This window comes from Pristiophorus japonicus, chromosome 13 (genome assembly GCF_044704955.1).
Source record: "Pristiophorus japonicus isolate sPriJap1 chromosome 13, sPriJap1.hap1, whole genome shotgun sequence".
Taxonomy (NCBI): domain Eukaryota; kingdom Metazoa; phylum Chordata; class Chondrichthyes; family Pristiophoridae; genus Pristiophorus; species Pristiophorus japonicus.
The window spans coordinates 81,461,528-81,482,464 of record NC_091989.1 but is presented as its reverse complement, the minus strand read 5'-3'; positions in this window follow the sequence as shown (position 1 = coordinate 81,482,464).

Here is a 20,937-nt window from a genome sequence, read left to right as displayed (position 1 = left end):
TGAATGTTAATGTTAGAAATGTTAATGATTAAATATCGCAATAAATGACAATGCAAACATGTTGTGTTGAAGTGACACCAGAATATTCCTAACACAATGCAGAACAAAGTTTGGCCACACAGCACAGTCTGGCAACAAAGCGTTTAAAATGCTCAGCACGTAGGGGTTTGTGTTCGATTCAACGGTGGCTTTTGAGATTGTTTAGTGACTGTCCAGTAATGCTGCTGTCAGTGCTTTGCCAGTCGTCTGGTGGCTTGCCGTGTTTAAAAACTGCCCCGATTCTCGCAGTGAAGAAGCTGGCTGGTCAGTCTGCTGGGCTCCATGCTGGTCCGGTGTCAGTCTGAATGTCAGGGTCCAGCCTCTGTCAGCAGTCGGGATGAGACAATGGTGAACTGGCTCTGAGTGCTGAGCTGGGATAGTTGATCAGTAAGTACTCAAAGGCTGCTTCAGTCTCAAACAGTCTTTGCCTTTTGATTTTTTGAAGAATATTACGAATATTATCAAGCTATAATTTGGCGGAATAGTTTGAGGTTGTACATTTATTCATTCAGTGTGCAGCAGCAAAGGCGTGTTGTCAGGTATGCTGCTAGAAAATGGGGAAAATGATGTGCTATTTAATTCTGAACTGTCCCTTTGATGAATAATGTGGAAGATTAAGGGGTGACCCATCCAAGGTGTTTAGATGATGATGGGGTACATCAAAACTATTTCCTCTGGTAGGGGCGTCCAGAACAAGGGGGCAGAACCTTAAAATTAGAACTAGCCCATTCAGGGGTGATGTCAGGGAGCACGTCTTCAAAGAGTAGTGGGAATCTGGAACTCTCTTCCCCCCTTCCTCCCGCACTCCCAAAAAGCTGCTGAAGCTGGGGTTAAATATTATAACTGAGATTGCTTGGTTTTTGTTAGGCAAGGGCATTATTGAGGGTTACGGAACCAAGGCAGGTAAGTGGAGTTGAAAGACAGATAGGTTATGATCTAATTGAATGGCGGAGCAGGTTCGAGGGGCTGAATGGCCTCCTCTGGTTCCTCTGGTTCCTATGAATGGGTGTGTAGTATTTGCTTATTCCTGTGCTACAGATCGAAGAGTTAAATGAAGAGCTGTCAATCAGGAACAGTGATGTAACATAAAACGGTGTTGTAACACAGTGCTTGGGTTGGTGCTAACCCAGGTTTCCTTACCCCCGCAGGCATCGTCCCCAGGCTCGGACAATACCAACCTACCTGAGATAGCCCGCAGACCACAGGCTGTTCCTCAGCTCCCCACATTGCATCGTCTGCAGGTAAACAATCATTACTTAGAACCCAGGCCACTGGCAAATTGGAGCCAGGCATTAATGGTGGAATTGGACACATATTGTGCCACCCTGCACTCCATCCAATCAGAGGAAATTGCCCCATTCCTGCCCCCTATCCCGCCCCTCAGCCCCACACACAGCTCCGGCTCAAAGCTCCAGCTGCCCAGGGCCATTACACACTGCGACAGAAGACAGGAATTGCTCAACTTCAAGCAGAGGAACAGTGCCGATGGCCCTCGTACAGTGGGCAGCATAGCCCGCGGTCCCACAACAGGCGGAACTGGAGCAGTGCCCAGCCGAGAGTGCGGGCAGAATCACTGGGAACTGGGGACACTCATGACAGGGTGAGGGGGAGTGTGAGTGTGAGGTGGTAGTGTGAGTGTGAGGTGGTAGTGTGAGTGTGAGGGGGAGTGTGAGTGTGAGGGGGAGTGTGAGTGTGAGGGGGGAGTGTGAGTGTGAGTGTGAGGGGGAGTGTGAGGTGGTAGTGTGAGTGTGAGAGAGGAGTGTGAGTGTGAACGGGTGTGAGTGTGAGGGGGGAGTGTGAGTGTGAGGGGGCAGTGTGAGTGTGAGGGGGGAGTGTGAGTGTGAGGGGGAGTGTGAGTGTGAGGGGTGTGTGAGTGTGAGGGGGAGTGTGAGTGTGAGGGGGGTGTGAGGGTGAGGTGGTAGTATGAGTGTGAGGTGGTAGTGTGAGTGTGAGGGGGGAGTGTGAGTGTGAGGGGGTGTGAGTGTGAGGGGGGAGTGTGAGTGTGAGGGGGCGTGTGAGTGTGAGGGGAGTGTTAGTGTGAGGGTGGAGTGTTAGTGTGAGGGGGGAGTGTGAGTGTGAGGGGGGAGTGTGAATGTGAGGGGGGAGTGTTAGTGTGAGGGGGAGTGTGAGTGTGATTGTGAGGGGAAGTGTGTGTGTGAGTGTGAGGGGGGAGTGTGAATGTGAGGGGGAGTGTGAGTGTGAGGGGGGAGTGTGAGTGTGAGGTGTGAGGGGTGAGTGTGAGGGGGAGTGTGAGTGTTAGGGTGGAGTGTGAGTGTGAGGGGCAGCGTGAGTGTGAGGGGGCAGTGTGCGTGTGAGGGGAGTGTGAGTGTGAGGTGGTAGTGTGAGTCTGAGGGGGGAGTGTGAGTCTGAGGGGGGAATGTGAGTCTGAGGGGGGAGTGTGAGTGTGAGGGGGGAGTGTGAGTGTGAGGGGCGAGTGTGAGTGTGAGGGGGGAGTGTGAGTGTGAGGGGGGAGTGTGAGTGTGAGGGGGGAGTGTGAGTGTGAGGGGGGAGTGTGAGTGTGAGGGGCGAGTGTGAGTGTGAGGGGCGAGTGTGAGTGTGAGGGGGGAGTGTGAATGTGAGGGGGGAGTGTGAGTGTGAGGGGGGAGTGTGAGTGTGAGGGGGGAGTGTGAGTGTGAGGGGCGAGTGTGAGTGTGAGGGGGGAGTGTGAGTGTGAGGGGCGAGTGTGAGTGTGAGGGGGGAGTGTGAGTGTGAGGGGGGAGTGTGAGTGTGAGGGGGGAGTGTGAGTGTGAGGGGGGAGTGTGAGTGTGAGGGGGGAGTGTAAAATGCACTAAAACAGCGCGGCAACTTTAGCCAACACTGCAGTTACAAAATGTCAGCTTTGTGTCGTCACTTGCTAAATACTGTAAATAATATTACTGCAAAGAATATTTCAGGTATTCCAACAGCGAGTGCAAAATCAAGTTTGTGTAAATGCAGTTGGCACATTTTGGTTTCTGTTTATCATTCTACCTCAGAAAGGATTTGTAAAAAAGAATTACTTTAAGTCAGTGGTTTGGCCCCAGCTGGAGTAGTGCATCCAGTTCTGGGCACCAGGCTTTCGGGGGGTGTTAAGGATTTGATTCCCGGGATGAGGGACTTCAGTTACGTGGGGCGACTGGAGATGGGGTTTTTCTCCGTAGAGCAGAGAGGGTTAAGGGGAGATTTGATCGAGGTGTTCAAAATCATGCCGACTGAGCGATTGAAAATCCGTTGCTGAGGAGCGCCCCAAGAGAAGCCTCCCTGGGAATAAAACCCTCCAAATAAACACCCAAAACATTCCCAATACCTTACTCATCCTGCATAAACATAAATCGCAAAAATAAAATCTAATATAGAAACAATCATACTGACCTGGTGCATTCTTCCTTCTCGCGCAGCCGCCGGAATAGCTCGGATCTCCCGCTTTCCCAGGCGGTCCCACTAGGGCGCGCAACTGGGCACTACGGGATCAGTGCCAAACCAAAATCATTGCGCTATCGAAACCGGGGCGTTGTACACCAGCTCGGTGCTCCTGGGGCGTTGTACACCGGCTCGGTGCTCCTGGGGCGTTGTACACCGGTTCGGTGTTCCCGGGGCATTGTACACCGACTCGGTGTTCCCGGGGTATTACACACCGGCTCGGTGCTCCCGGGGCATTGTACACCGGCTCGGTGCTCCCGGGGCGTTGTACACCGGCTCGGTGCTCCCGGGGCATTGTACACCGACTCGGTGCTCCCAGGACATTGTACACCGGCTCGGTGCTCCCGGGGCATTGTACACCGGCTCGGTGCTCCCGGGGCATTGTACATTGGCTCAGCACTCCCCCCAGGGCGTTACACACTGGCTTACTGCTCCCGGGGCATTACACACTGGCTCAGTGCTCCCCCCGGGGCATTACACACCGGCTCGGCACTCCCGGGGCGTTACACACCAGCTCGGCACTCCCGGGACATTACACACCGGCTCGGCACTCCCGGGGCATTACACACCGCCTCGGCACTCCCGGGGCGTTACACACCAGCTCGGCACTCCCGGGACATTACACACCGGCTCGGCACTCCTGGGGCATTACACACCGGCTCGGCACTCCCGGGGCGTTACACACCGGCTCAGTGCTCCCCCCGGGGCATTATACACCGGCTCGGCACTCCTGGGGCGTTACACACTGGCTCGGTGCTCCCGAGGAGTTACACACCGGCCCGGTGCTCCCGGGGCATTGCCCACTGGCTTGGCACTCCCGGGGCTTCACACACCGGCTCGGCACTCCTGGGATGTTACACACCGGCTCGGTGCTCCCGAGGAGTTACACACCGGCTCACCACTCTCGGGGCTTCACAAACCGGCTTGGCGCTCCCGGTACGATACTGGTCAGTGCCATCGGCACCGGCACACTGAGTGCCGCGAATACCGGCGCTCATGGCTCCGATTCCTTTAGCGCCCCTGTTCCGACCCTTTCCAGGGGCACTAAGCGACCGAATTTCTAACCCAGTGGATTTATTTAGTTTTTTTTTAAAAGTAGGCCTGAGATGGTAGTTAAGGTATTAAGGCATTGTTACTATCCCTTATAGAGTGTAACCAATAAGCCCATTCATAACTTGTTTCGGATATTGATTATCACCTTACGCCATCGTATCGGAAAATCTTCGATCATTCAATGGCTTGAAAAATGGGAAATCAGACACAGACTGCGCCAAGCCGAGGTGGTTGCTGGGTAAAACAATGGCTGCACTTCAAACCATCGGCTGTGAAGAACAAGATCCATTTCTGCACACAAAATACTGATTGATTCTTTTGGTGCTTACACAGATTCTGTAATCACTCATCTGTTCAAGCGGCACATCAAACAATCTAATTCATGAAATATGTTGAACAGTTAAGATTCCTTCCAGTGCATAACACAGTTAAGCATCTCATATCACTGCCTAATATTTGATGGACTGCTACATTTTCAGATGCCAGTGATGTATCAATGGTCTGGCCATTCTACTGAAGCCTAAGTTGGGTCAACTTCCCGAGGCGGAAGACCCACGGAAACCCTGGGATTGTTGGATATGTCCAGCTGTCATCTGAAAGGCGGGACCTCTGACAGTGCAGCACTCCCTCAATACTGCACTGGAGTGTCAGGTTGCATTATGTGCTCTCACCCTAGAGATAAGAGGTGATAGCTCTCAATATATCTTGTGAGTTATCTGTGAGTATACTGGACATGTTCATCAGTATATCCTTTCCCTGCTCCCTGACTGGGGCCATTGACCCAGGTTAACCCCTGAGTTTAAATAGTTTGTATCTCCCAATGTTATCACAAGGCTGAAGAAGCTGTGTTTGAAAAGTGCTGATCATAGAATCATAGATATTAACAGCACTTAAGGAGACATTTCAGCCCATCATATCCGCACCGGCCGACACAGAGCTATCCAGCCTAATTCCACTTTCCAGCTCTCGGTCCTTAGCCCTGTCGGTTACGGCTCTTTAAGTGCACATCCAAATACTTTTTAAATGTGGTGAGAGTTTCTGCCTCTACCACCCTTTCAGGCAGTGAGTTCCAGACCCACACCACTCTCTGGGTGAAAACATTTCCCCTCAAATCCCCTCTAAACCTGCTACCAATTACTTTAAATCTATACTCCCCCTGGTTGTTGACCCCTCTGCTGAGGGAAATAGATCCTTCCTATCCACTCTATCTAGGCCCCTCAAAATTTTATACACCTCAATTAAATCTCCCTTCAGCCTCCTCTGTTCCAATAAGAACAACCCCAGCCTATCCAATCTATCCTCAAAGCTAAAATTCTCCAGTCCTGGCAACACCCTCGTAAATCTCCTCTGTACCCTCTCTAGTGCAATCACATCTTTCCTGTAATGTGGTGACCAGAACTGCACGCAGTACTCCAGCTGTGGCCTAACTAGTGTTTTATACTGTTCAAGCATAACCTACTGAGTGAAGCAATAATTTTGACCGATCAAGATTAAGATGCGGTGTCTGCCGTCACTGTGAGAGAGGACTGGGGGAGTGCAGTGCACCAAGTGCATGTGGTCTGAAGGGAGTTACTGAATGTTGAGTGGAGCCATGAACAAATAACAGTAATGGCTGACAATTCAACGACAGCACGGGCAGATAGCCCCGCCATGGTGGGGACCATGCGCAAAAGAATTTGAGGGAACATTGCACAAACATAAACATCGCATAAACATAAATTCAGATAGTAGTCAGATGCGATCTTAAATGCACAACATGTATTTGATATTGCTTCGAAATGAATCAAAAGATAAAAGTTGAAAGTGTGGTGGTCTCTTCTGGTCTTTGTAAATCAGTGCTGTGAAATAGAACTGTACCCTCTTTAGAGCCTGTGTCATCATTTCTCTACCTCAGTCGTCCTTATGCCCCTCTGCAAAGAGTACTAATGCCGTCCCAATTGGTGCCAGATGAGAACTCCCCTGCCATCGTACTCTGGCTACCGGGAGGGAAAGATGCAGCACCGGTCACTTTCTTCAATTAAAAGAGTTGTGGAGATGAGCAACCATGACGCCATTCTAAATTGGATAGGGCATATTCGAGTGTGCAGTGCATTTTGGGTATGAATGTCTGCATTGGTGCCCAAAATCACAGAACGGATTCTTTTAAGATTGGGCCAGGGAGAATTGCTTTTGCGAATTATTAATTTGAATGAAGTATTACTATGGTTTTTCCTTGGCTGGAGTTCGGGTCTCTCTCTGATCCATGAGAAGTGAAAGTGGATAGACTAATGTACAAATCGAGCGCCGGCTCACGTTCTATTTCTGTCCCATCCAGCAGGCCAGATAGAATGACTTGGTGGGCCAGATATGGCCCGCGGGCTGTATTTTGCCCACCACAGACCTATTCTCTTCTCCCACATATACTCGTCTAGCCTCCCCTTAAAGGCATCGATACTATTCGCTTCAACCACTCCCTGGGGTAGTGAGTTCCACATTCTCACCACTCTCCGGGTAAAGAAGTGTCTTCTGAATTCCCGATTGGATTTCTTGGTAACGATCTTATAGTGATGGCCTCTAGTTATGCTCTTCCCCACATGTGGAAACATTCTCTCTGTATCCACTCCATCAAAATCTTTCATAATTTTAAAGACCTCTATTAGGTCATCCCTCAGCCTAGAGAAAAGAGACCTGGGGGAGAAATTGGGTGCCTTTGCACCTACCGTTAGCACCCCCGGACTTTGCGCCCGGGCGTGGCGCTGACATCGACTCCCTCCATATTGGGCGGCGGGTTTGCGGCGGCGCTACGGCATTACACCTGGACATCGTGCCGCCATTGCTGTGGGCATTGCTCCGGACTTGAAATTCACTTCTGCCCCCTGCAGCCGTGCCAGCTGAAAGCACCGGTGGCTGCAGGACGTGTGGATCGGGCGGCTGGCCGCTACTGGAGCGATGATTAAAGGCAAGGTGGGCGAGGTAAGTAAAAAAAACTTACCTTTCTTGTTGCTGTTTTTTCCCGGGTTCCTGTCCGCGATCGATCAGCCCGGCACGATGCTTGAGTGTCAGGCTGATCGCGCGGGATGGCGGCTGCCTTGGTGGTACAGGTGGCTACTTTATATTTTGCAGAGCCTGCAGCGATGGCCTTTCCCTTTAAGGGAGGAAAGGACCCTTTGAACGCGGCAGCGCTGCATGGCGCAGTGAGCAGGGCTGCTGAAGTCTCTGCCCCACCTGCTGCCATCGCGCTCCAGGAAGGGAGAGGAGAGCCTGACTTATTTGAATAGTTCACCCTATTCCTTCTTCGTGCAAATGGCAAATTTTTTTAAAGTTTGAAATCGTTAGCCTGGTGCTAACGTTTCAATCTTCTAAAGATCAGCGCCCCCAGTGGGACAATAGTGAATATCTCCCCCCTCATCCTTTCCTGCTTCCCTACTTTTCAATTCTCTCCCTATAGAAATAAACCCTCGTGTTTGGATTGCTTGTTTATGGCCCTGTGTCGCTACTTTCAGTGATTTGTGTATTTGTACTCCGAGATCTCTTTGCTCCCATACTCCATTTAGATTCATATTTTCCAAGTAATAAGTGACCTCCTTATTTTTCTTACCAAAATGTAATAACTCACATTTATCTATATTGAAATTCATTTGCCAATTCTATGCCCATTCTGCAAGTTTATTAATGTATTTTTGTAATTTGTTGTAGTCCTCCTCAGTATTGACTATCCATCCCAATTTGGTGCCGTCTGCAAATTTAGAAATTGGGTTTTTGAAACCAAAGTCTAAATTGTTAATATAAATTGTGAACAACAGTGTCCCAGCACTGATCCTTGTGGAACACCACTGCCCACCTTCTGCCACTGTGAACAGCTCCCCTTCACCCCTACTCTCTGCTTTCTGTCTCGAAGCCAGCTAGCTATCCATTCTGCTACTTGTCCCCTGACTCTGCAATCTCTGACCAGGTCAACATCTCCAGCATTGAAGCACTGACCACACTTGATCAGCTCCACTGGGCAGGCCACATAGTTCACATGCCAGACACGAGACTCCCAAAGCAAGCGCTTTACTCAGAACTCCTTCATGGCAAACAAGCCAAAGGTGGGCAGCGGAAACATTATATGGACACCCTCAAAGCCTCCCTGATAAAATGCAACATCCCCACTGACACCTGGGAGTCCCTGGCCAAAGACCACCCTAAGTGGAGGAAGTGCATCCGGGAGGGCGCTGAGCACCTCGAGTCTCATCGCCGAGAGCATGCAGAAATCAAGCGCAGGCAGCGGAAAGAGCGTGCGGCAAACCTGTCCCACCCACCCCTTCCCTCAATGACTGTCTGTCCCACTTGTGACAGAGACTGTGGTTCTCGTATTGGACAGTTCAGCCACCTAAGGACTCATGTTAAGAGTGGAAGCAAGTCCTCCTCGATTCCGAGGGACTGCCTATGATGATGATATATATTTACCCCTGCCCCCCATTCCCCCTTCGCAGGGCGGGCTCTCAGGCCACCCTATCCCCTGATTTACCTCTCACTGCCTTGGGTCGGGGGGGGGGGGGGTGTTGAACGTTGCCTTCAGTAAATCTGTAGACTCCCCCAAACCCCTGATTTTGCTTTGGATCTTTGGGAGTCAGGCGGGCCACTTTCCAATGGTAACTATACACAATTGAAATACTTCTTGCATTTACTAACGTTGCTGAATAAGGCAGTGTGAGTATAAGGTAAAAACCTGTTTTATATTCATGCCAACATTATTGTTAATAGGTAACAAAGGAGGAGTTTACACCCCCGATGAACCTGTCACATTATGGATTAGTTTGTCACCCAGGAGGATGTGTGGGCTGCAAGCTCCTGTGCTAAATCATTCATAGCTCCAAAAGTTTAGACAAAATGATCGGCAGGACCATTTAAAACTTGTGGCTGTGTTTTCTGCTGTGGAAATAAAGCTCCATAAACATCGGAACAGGAGGAGGCCATTCAGCCCCTCGGGCCTGCTCTGCCATTCAGTTATTTATGGCTGATCGGAACCTCAACTCCATTAATCCGTCGTTGTTTCAGACCTTGATGCCCTTACCGAACAAAAACCTGCCGATCTCAGTCTTGAAAGCTCCAATTGAAAGCTAGTGTGCAACGGTCACCACACATTCAAAAAATCCACACACAGGTGTAAAGTCCTGTCCCCTCAGTACAGCTTCACACGAGGCATGTAGTGAAGTCAAGGTCACTCTGGACCTGCACCTTTATTTCACAGCTCTGGAATGCTGCACTTGCCTGAGACCTGTCCTTATATACCTGTCTCTTGCAAGTGCACCCCTGGTGGTAAGGTATGCTGGTGGTTACAGGTCATATCTTATTACAGTCATGTATAGCATGTTAGGATACAGTTATATATAATAATGTAAGATACATGACATCATCCTCCCCCAAGGTCTTATTGTCTTTATAGCTTCAGTCTCTCAGGTGGTCTACGCTCTCGCGTGGAGCGTCTGAGTTGTGGTTCAGTTGTTTGCCTTGGTGTCTGTTTTTCTTTGGGTGTGGTTGCTGGTATCTCGCCTGGGCTGTCTGTTTCAATTGGTGTGATTGTTGTTGACTCGCCTGGGCTGTCTGTTGAGATTGCCCTTTCCTCAGGTTGTTCCCTCTGTCTGTCCACCAGGTGTGGTGCGAGATCCACATTGTAGTCTGCCTCTGGTTCCGCAGTGTTGTTGGTAAATCTGCTTTTGACTTGGTCTACATGCCACCGGCAGGTTTTGCCATTGTCCATTTGTACTATCAGTAGCCTGTTTCCTTCCTTGCCCGTTACTGTCCCTGCAAGCCATTTGAGACCCTTGCCATAGTTTAGTACAAACACTTTGTCCCCTATCTCATTCCATCTCCCCCTCGAATTTCTGTCATGGTACTCAGTCAGCTTACGGCGCTTTGCCTCAACGATTTCGTGCATGTCTTGGAGGATTAATGAGAGCCTTGTTTTTAAAGTCCTTTTCATCAACAGTTGCGCGGGGGGGATCCCAGTCAGTGAGTGCGGACGAGATCTGTATGCCAGCAGCAGTCGCGACAGGCGACCCTGCAGTATGGGACCTTGGATTTTAAGCATGCCTTGTTTAATGATTTGCACTGCTCTCTCCGCCTGACCGTTGGAGGCCGACTTGAATGGTGCCGTCTTGACGTGATTTATGCCGTGGTCAATTATAAAGTCTTGGAAATCTGCGCTGGTGAAGCACGGACCATTGTCACTGACCAATATGCCAGGGATTCCGTGCGTTGCAAACATGGTAGCGAGGCTCTACACAGTGGTGGAGGTTGTGCTCGAGTTTAAAATGGTGCATTCGATCCACTTTGAAAATGCATCTACAACTACGAGGAACATTTTGCCCATGAATGGGCCCGCATAGTCTACGTGCACCCGCGACCATGGTTTGGTAGGCCAGGGCCAGGGGCTCAGTGGAGCCTCCCTGGGGGCATTGCTGAGTTGGGCACAAATGGTGCACCGTCGGATGCAGAGCTTCAAGTCCGCGTCAATACCAGGCCACCAGACGTGCGACCTGGCTCTGGCCTTCATGAGAACGATCCCCGGGTGCTCGCGGTGGAGCTCCCGGACAAATGCCTCCCTGCCTCGCAGAGGCATGACTACTCGGTTGTCCCACATCAGGCAGTCTGCTTGTAATGATAGTTCATGCATGCGCCTGTGAAAGGGTTTTAATTCCTCGGGGCAGGCATCGCGAGCCTCTGCCCAGTCATCGGTTAGGACACATCTTTTTACCAAGGATAACGTGGGGTCGTTGGCCGTCCAGGCTCTGATTTGGTGAACCATCATGGGCGAACCTGTGGACTCAAAGGCATTGATTGCCATGACTATCTCACAGTCCTGTTTGTCAGACCCTTCTGTGGTCACCAGGGGTAGCCTGCTGAGCGCGTCGGCACAGTTGTCTGTGCCTGGTCTGTGCCTTATGGTATAGTCGTAGGACGCCAGCATGAGTGCCCGCCGTTGAATTCGCGCCGAGGCGTTGGCGTTTATTGCCTTGCTCTCGGATAGGAAGGACGTGAGGGGCTTGTGGTCGGTTTCTAACGCAAACTTGGTGCATCTTTTTGACACCGTACACACACGCGAGCGCCTCCTTCTCTAACATTCCGTACCCGCGCTCCGCCCGCGAAAGTGACCTGGAGGCATAAGCTATGGGTTGTAATTTGCCCGCACTATTGACATGTTGCAAAATGCACCCGACTCCATACGCTGACGCATCGCATGTGAGTACTAACTTTTTACTTGGGTCAAAGAAAGTCAAAACACTGTTGGAACACAGAAGGTTGCATGTCTTATTGAAGGCGCGTTCCTGGGCGTCCTCCCAAAACCAATCGCACCCCTTCCTGAGTAACACATGGAGAGGCTCCAGCAGCGTGCTTAAGTTCTGCATAAAGTTCCCAAAGTAATTGAGTAGCCCGAGAAAGGCGCGCAGTTCTGAGACATTCCGGGGCCTAGGTGCCAGGCGAATTGCTTCTGTTTTGGACTCTGTTGGGCGGATTCCATCAGCGGCAATCCTTCTGCCCAAAAATTCAACCTTGGGTGCGAGAAACAGGCACTTGGATTGCTTGACTCGTAGGCCTACCCGATCCAACCGCTTTAGTACTTCATCCAAATTACGGAGATGGGAGTCGGTGTCCCTGCCCGTGATAAGTATGTCATCTTGAAATACAACCGTCCCCGGGATGGACTTGAGCAGACTCTCCATGTTGCGCTGGACTATGGCAGCTGCCGACCTGATGCCGAATGGGCATCAATTGTACATGAAAAGGCCTCGATGTGTGTTGATGGTGGTGAGTAGCTTGGATTCCTCGGTCAATTCTTGCATCATATACGCAGATGTGAGGTCTAATTTTGAGAAAAGTTTACCTCCAGCCAATGTGGCAAATAAGTCCTCCGCTCTGGGCAGCGGGTACTGGTCCTGTAGGGAGACTCTGTTTATGGTAGATATGTAGTCCCCACAGATTCGTACAGATCCATCAGTCTTCATGACTGGGATGATGGGACTTGCCCAGTTGCTAAATTCCACAGGTGATATAATGCCTTCCTGCAGAAGCCTGTCTAGTTCGTGTTCAATCTTTTCCCTCATCACATAGGGTACAGCTCTGACCTTGTGATGGACCGGTCTAGCATCCTGTGTGATGTAGATTTTGACTTTGGCCCCTTTGAAAGTGCCCACACCTGGCTGAAAGAGATGTTCAAATCGCTGTATAACTGTTGAGCAGGAGGTCTGTTCCTCTAATGTCATCCCATTTCCAGTTTAGTTTTGCCAGCCAGCTTCTCCCCAGCAGTGCTGGGGGGTCTCCGGGGACAATCCACAGGGGAAGTCGGTTCACTGTCCCTTTGTGTGTGACAGAGAGCATGGTGCTGCCAAGGACTGGTACGATTTCTTTGGTATAGGTCCTTAGTTTGTTGTCGACCCTTGTGAGTTTTGGTCTGTCTCTTTTATGCGGCCACAGTTGTTCAAATTGTTGAGCACCCATGAGAGATTGACTTGCTCCCGTATCCAGCTCCATGTTGACAGATATCCCGTTGAGTAGGACCCTCATCATTATAGGAGGCGTCCTGTCGTAGGAGCAACGGCCATTGATCGTGTTGACCCACTGTACATCGGTGTCCCGGGTACTGTCCCCACCTTTTTATGGTCCGCTTTCCGACCCATCCGATTCGTATACCAGCCGAGCTGCCGTTTTTTTGCACATGCGGGCCAAATGCCCTGTATTTCACAATTTCTGCAAACAACCTGCTGAAATCGACATCCCCTTGACGAGTGCCCACCCCCACACCTGTTCCATTGTTCAAAGTGTTCCCAAAGTATTAGCTGCGTCTGGCTGATCTCTCTTGAGCTTCTCTCAGTTTGTAGTTGTTTGCTCGCATTGTGGATTGATGAGGTGTGAATGGGCATTCCTGTGGCCCTTGATAGCTTCTGCCTGCTGTCGAGAGCCTGTTCTCCCGGTTTTGTCTGTGTGTGGAGGTAGCAGCTTGTTTAGTGCTGTGAACTTCTTCTTCCGATATTTTGTTAGTTGTCGTACCTGCATTATAAATCAACCTCGTTTTTTCTTCCCCTACCAAGAATGTCTGTGCAACCAGTGCTGCTGCCTCTAAGGTCAGGTTCTTGGTCTCTATGAGCTTTTGGAATATGCCTGCGTGGCCTATTCCTTCAATGAAAAAGTCTCTCAGCATTTCTCTCCTCAGTTCATCGGAGAACTCACATAAACGAGCCAACCTCCGAAGTTCCGCCACGAAGTCGGGTATGCTCTGGCCCACACAGCGTCTGTAGTCGTAGAACCTGTGTCTGGCCATGTGTAGGCTGCTCGCTGGCTTCAGGTGGTCTCTTACCAGTGTGCTCAATTCTTCAAACGACTTGCTTGCTGGTTTCTCGGGTGCCAACAGATCCTTTATTAAAGCGTTTGTTTTCGAGCCACAGCTGGTCAAGAGATGGGCTCTTCTCTTGTCTGCCTTATCGTCACCTAACCAGTCTTTGGTTACAAAGCTTTGCTGGAGCCTTTCTATAAAGTCCTCCCAATTGTCTCCCGCATTGGACCTTTCATCTGATCCGTTGTTCGCTATTCTGTGGATTCTGTAATCCCGTAACTCGTCACCACTGTAAAGTCCTGTCCCCTCAGTACAGATTCACACGAGGCATGTAGTGAAGTCAAGGTCACTCTGGACCTGCACCTTTATTTCACAGCTCTGGAATGCTGCGCTTGCCTGAGACCTGTCCTTATATACCTGTCTCTTGCAAGTGCACCTCTGGTGGTAAGGTATGCTGGTGGTTACAGGTCATATCTTATTACAGTCATGTATAGCATGTTGGGATACAGTTATATATAATAATGTAAGATACATGACAACAGGTATCTTCCACCCTTTAACATGTAGTTCAGGACCTGGAACATTAAGTCCTTCATTGAAATACCTGTGAATTCATTTATTTTTGACGAGGGCAACAACAAAAACAACTTGTATTTATATAGCGCCTTTAGTGTAGTAAAACGTCCCAAGGTGCTTCACAGCAGTGTTATAAGACAAAACAAATAAATTTGACACCGAGCCACATAAGAAGAAATTATGGCAGCTGAACAAAAGCTTGGTCAAAGAGATAGGTTTTAAGGAGCAGCTGATAGGAGGAAAGAGAGGTAGAGAGGCGGAGAGGTTTAGGGAGGGAGTTCCAGAGCTTGGGGCCCAGGCAACAGAAGGCATGGCCACCAATGATGGAGCGATTATAATCAGGGATGCTCAGGAGGGCAGAATTAGAGGAGCGTAGACATCTCGGGGGGTTGTGGGGCTGGAGGAGATTACAGAGATAGGGAGGGGCGAGGCCATGGAGGGATTTGTAAACAAGGATGAGAATTTTGAAATCGAGGCGTTGCTTAACCGGGAGCCAATGTAGGTCAGCGAGCACTGGGGGTGATGGGTGAGCGGGACTTGGTGCGAGTTAGGACACGGGCAGCGATCACAGCGGGTGATGGGTGAGTGGGACTTGGTGCGAGTTAGGACACGGGCAGCGAGCACAAGGGTGATGGGCGAAAGGGACTCGGTGCGAGTTAGGACACCGGCAGCGAGCACAGGGGTGATGGGTGAGCGGGACTCGGTGCGAGTTAGGACACCGGCAGCGAGCACAGTGGGTGATGGATGAGCGGGACTTGGTGCGAGTTAGGACACCGGCAGTGAGCACAGGGGGTGATGGATGGTGCGAGTTAGGACCAGCGAGTTTTGGATGACTTCAAGTTGTGGTGCTGACTCCATGTCGATTGGCATCACTCACCGCGAACTCCAATGCAGTCAATGTGATTCCTGCCCAGACTGAAACTGCTTGTGAAGTGCTGCCCGAACCCAGCGGGGGAGAAATTGCTTCCTATTTCTGGGTGTAAAACGGGGCGACAAGACCAATTTGGGGACACTACATCTTGCACCTGATCCGTGCCTGCGTTACCGGCCCTGCCATCTTGGTAAAGGCGGATTTCTAAACATTCCCACATTACAACAGTGACCACACTCCCAAAGTACTTCGTGGCCTGTAAAGTGCTTTGGGATGTCTGGTGGTCGTGAAAGGCACTATATAAATCCAAGTCTTTCTTTTTTTTCTTTCATTCCTGGCGGCCGCCTAAACCTGCCAGCCTTAATTAGAATGCTTTCTCAAATATTGTACCAAATATGATAACTTTATCAAATGACCTAACAATTTTACACACGGTTCATTCATCATGATTCATTCTATAAATTAAATATGTAGCAGGCCCAATGTGGTCTTGAAATCTCCCCTTACTCTTCAAAGGGCGCATCTTCTATCCTTTGGATTCGGAAAACATTCAAGTGTGATTATTTTCATTCATGTTTTCAACAATAATGACAGCACCATATTAAAAAATAAATCTTGCTGTTCCATATTTAATTCGGTGAATATAATCTTTAGTGATTATTAATATGAACTCTCCCCGGGGCTCAAGTTCACTCCTGTAACAGCACAAAACATACTGCTGATATTAACTTATCCTCCAAAGAACGGTGTTATAATTATAGACAGCAGCTCAGTGCTGAGCCGGAAATTCAAAGCACCACAACAAATATTTAATACTAGGTTGATAAAGAAGTATTGAACACAATCACAATGCTGCGGTGAACTCGTCCTGGAGTATGTTCTGGAAGTATGTATAGTTCACATGTCATTTTAATCAAGGTGTAAGGTTTTCACAAGACGACACGAGATTCCTGAGGTGGCCACCTGCATTACACGCTTTTATCTCGTGAATCGTCTGTAAACTTCTGAAAAGACCCAATAGGTCTGAGGGACAGGAGAGTTGGAGCATTAACTGACAATCCTCTTACTGATAGACAAGGGCTCAATCACTTGAGCTACACCTGATTTGTTGGAACATTTTAAAGTTACAGCACTTAAGAAATGAGTTTTGTTAGCTGTGTCCAAACCTTGGTTTCAGTGGAATTGGCAGACAGACTTGAATTTATACAACACCTTTCATGACCATCAGACGTCCCAAAAAACTTTGCAGCCAATGCAGTATTTTTTGAAGTGTAGTCACTGTTGTAATGTACAAAACATGGTGGATAATTTGCACAGACATACAGCAATATGAAAATTACCAGATAATCTGTTTTCGTTATGTTGATTGAGGGATTAATATTGGCCAGGACACCAGGGATAACTCCCCTGCTCTTCTTCGAAATAGTGCCATGGGACCTTTGACACCCACCTGAGAGGGCAGATGGAGCTTCGGTTCAACATTGCACCCGAAAGACAGCAGAGCACTCCCCCAGCACTGCACTGGAGTGGCTCCTAGATTTCTGTGCTCAGGTTTCTGGAGTGGGACTTGAACCCACAAACCTTGTGATTTTAAGGTGAGGGTGCTACCCACTGAGTCACAGCTGGCATATGTCTGGTGTTTCTTTCTTGACTGGCATCAGTGAGTTTCAGTCAAACTAAAGTTGTCAAGAATTGAAAGCTAGTTCCAGATTTCCAGAAATGGCAAAAATGGCCACTTTGCAAAAATGGCAGAGGGCTTGAATTGGGTAGTTGGGATAACCCGACTTGGAGGAGAAATTACCAGCACAGAAGGAAAATGGAGTATCTTGCAAACCATTCTGATGCAAAAGGAAGCCAAGCCTGTGCCTAGGGTCAGAAGAAGAGCATATGGTAGCAGAAAGCTAAAGTGGCTAACTGGTCATATACACGGACAAATCGGACTTAAGCAGAAATACTTTTGCAGACTAAAAGAAAATGACTCTTAGGATAACAGCAGTAAGTATCAAGTTGAGCAAAAGGCAATGATAGCTGCTATTAGAGTGTCCACTGGAGAAGAAGGTAGTGAATAACTGTGGTAGTAAAATTATTTCGAGCTATGTAATGAATCAGAAGACAATAAATGTTTGTGTAGGGCTGTTAAAGGATTTCTCAGGGCAGGTTCAGGTGAACTCCCAGGACACAGAAGAGTTTTAAATGGCCACTTTGCATCAGTTGTTGAAGAACAAAAGAATTGCAGCCAATGAAGTACTTTTGGAGTGCAGTCACTGTTGTAATGTAGGAAACGTTGCAGCCACAGCAAGCTCCCACAAACAGCAATGTGATAATGACCAGATAATCTGTTTTAGGTATCGGTTGGGGGAATAGATTTTGGCCAGGACACCAGGAAGAACTGCCCTGCCTCTCTTTGAAACAGCTGTGGCTCAGTGGGTAGCACTCTCGCCTCTGAGTCAGAAGGTTGTGGGTTCAAGTCCCACTCCAGAGCAGTGCTGAGGAAGTGCGGCACTGTCGGAGATGCTGGTGTTCAGATGGCCCCCTCTGCCCTCTCATGTGACCGTGAAACATCCCCCGGCACTATTCTGAAGAAGAGCAGAATATAGTGGGCCTCTGGAATAGGCTGCTGTCTCGTGTGGTGGTTGCCAATTTGCTGAATTCCTTTAAGTGAGAGCTAGACCTGTTTCTCGCTGGGCCAGAGATCACCTTGTACAAAAGATAGGGTAAGATTGCGTGGTGATTCCGGAACTTGCAGCCATCTTACAGGTTGTGTGTTAGTGTGCTCTGACGATATGACAGATAGGTACTGCACAAAATTAGTGGGGCCAACAGATTAACCACTCACTATCTCATTGCTGTTTGTGGGAGCTTGCTGTGTGCAAATTGGCTGCTGCGTTTCCCACATTACACAGTGACTACACTCCAAAAGTACTTCATTGGTTGTAAAGCACTTTTGGACATCCTGAGGTCATGAAAGGCGCTATATAAATGCAAGTCTTTCTTTCTGAATTTAACTAGGATTTTAAAATCTTTTTTTGCTTCTACAAGAGATTACAGGACTGCTGCTCTGTGGGGAGCACTGGGGGGGGGGGGGGGGGGGGCGGTGGGGGTGATGTTTGTGATGTTTAGTGGCACCATGACTGTATGGGACTGGCTTGTTGGATCAACTGGTCTTGTTCTGTCCCTCATTTCCGTATGTTCCTCTGTCAGGAAAACTAAAACTTGTTGCGTGTGGTTAAAACTTGTCGGTGTGAAGCGCCTCGAGATGTTTTGCTGCAATAAAGGGGTTACATAAACGCAAGTTAAAGTTGCTATACAAAAACAAAATACTGCGATTGCGGGAATCTGGAATAAAAACATAGAATGCTGGAAATCTCAGCGGGTCAGGCAGCATCTGTGGAGAGGAACAGAGTTAACATTTCATAATCGATGACCATTTGTCAGAACTGGCGAATGTTCGAAATGAACAGATTCTTAAGGAGCACTGAAGGGAGAGGGGCAGAAAGGACACAAGGGAAGGTCTGTGATCGGGTGGAAGGCGGGAGAGATTAGAGAGACAAAAGGGATGATAGGCCGACTTGAGATGGTAATGGCAGAAGTTAGAAAGAGATGGGTTTCGATTGTGTGTGAGTGGCAGAATAATAACCAGCTGCCATGGTACGTAGAGAGAGAGAAAAAATACATAAGATCGGGGCGGGGTAAAAAAAAGGAGGAAAAGGGACAAAATATGGGCAGAGGTTATGGCGTGAAATTGCTGAACTCAATGTTGAGTCCAGAAGGCGGTAGAGTGCCTGTTGTTGCTATAGTCGGGTTAGAGAGGACAAGAAAAGCCTGGGGGTGCAAATGTTTTGTGTCACGAGCAGAATGTTCTGGATCACATTGCTGATAAAAAGAATGATAGCGCTGTGGCTCAGTGGGCAGCACACTTGCCTTGGGGTCCGAAGGTTGTGGGTTCAAGTCCCACCCCAGCAAATTGCATGTGAAAAATCTCAGCTGACACTTCGGTGCAGTGCTGAGGGAGTGCCACACTGTCGGCGATGCTGTCTTTTGGATGAGATGTTAAACCGAGGCCCCATCGGGTGGACATAAAAGATCACGCGGCACTATTTAGAAGAAAAGCAGAGGAGTTATCCCCAGTGTCCTGGCCAATATTTATTCCTCAATCAATGTAACAAAACCAGATTATCTGGTCATTATCACATTGCTGTTTGTGGCTGATAACGTGCAACATCCCCACTGACATCTGGGAGTCCCTGTCCAAAGACCGCTCTAAGGAGGAAGTGCATTCGGGAGGGCGCTGAGCGTCTCATCGCCGAGAGCATGCAGAAATCAAGCGCAGGCAGCGGAAGGAGCGTGCGGTAAACCAGTCCCACCCACCCCTTCCCTCAATGACTATCTGTCCCACCTGTGACAGGGACTGTGGTTCTTGTATTGGACTGTTCAGCCACCTAAGGACTCATTCTAAGAGTGGAAGCTAGTCTTCCTCAATTTCGAGGGACTGCCTATGATGATAATGCTGTTTGTGGGAGCTTGCTGTGCACAAATTTGCTCCTGCATTTCCTACACATTACAGCAGTGCCTACACTCCAAAAGTGCTTGACTGTAAAGTGCTTTGAGACGCCCGGTGGTCATGAAAGGCGCTATAGAAATGCAAATCTTTCTTTAGTAGCTGAAAATGTAGATTTGAAGAGGAAGCAAAGATTAGAGGCACCATTACCCGTCTGAGAGCTGCTGTTTTGATATATTAATATCGTAATGAATTACAGTGCAGCTGTTTTAAGTAGCACCTGGGAACTGGAGTAATTGTAGGCAGATTGTTTCAGCTCCACGCGAGGTCTGCTTTATGCTTCTTTGATGCCAGTTCCCTGCGGAAGCAGGAACAGGCATTGCTGGCTCGTTCCCACCACGCTCTCACATAGTTAGTGATCGCAGCATCTATGGAATTGAATTTCATTTGCACCCCACCATCCTGCTGTTACCTGTTGGGACATGCCGTTCATATTTGTGTCTCTTACCACCCCCCCACCACTCGCCCCACGAGTAGACAACCATCCGAGGAGGCCACAGCAATGCCACACAGCTCCTCGGAGGGGGGAAGACAAAATTGCACAAACATAATTCAGTGCTGCATGTTAATGGGAGTTCAGCCTGTGCAGAGTGCAGCAAGTGTGAGTAATTTATTGATGCCTTCTTGAAAATGCCATTGGAAACACAGGATTCTTTGTACGGTTTATCAGCCGACCTTTTTTTAAAGAGTAACTGAAGTATGCATTGTTGTACTGATGGTTACTAATGGAAACTTGGATTGTATCAGCGCGCTCCATTCACGTGTACTTACTAAGAGGCATGCTTGCTCCTGGGCTATAGCCACTCCTTGTTAAAACCTGCCCCATGCATGAATACCCAGCCAGTGCAGGACATTCGCTAAACAGGTTTACCACTTCAGTTGTTGCTTGAGTTACCTCCTGTTTTAAATTGAGAAGCCAGCTTTGTGCCAAATGATTGGCACGCAGCCGGGTGCTGGGTGCTGGACTTTATCGTTCCCCTGCATTGAGGCACAGCGCGCAATAGAAACCGGGGGAGTCAATGGCTTCCGATGAAGTTGACATGGTAAGGCAGCTCAATTCTCACTCTCTAAGGGTTTATTGGACAAATATCGATGGCCGTCGACCAGAGGGGTACAGAGGTGACCGCGTTTGGAAGCATATTATTGCAC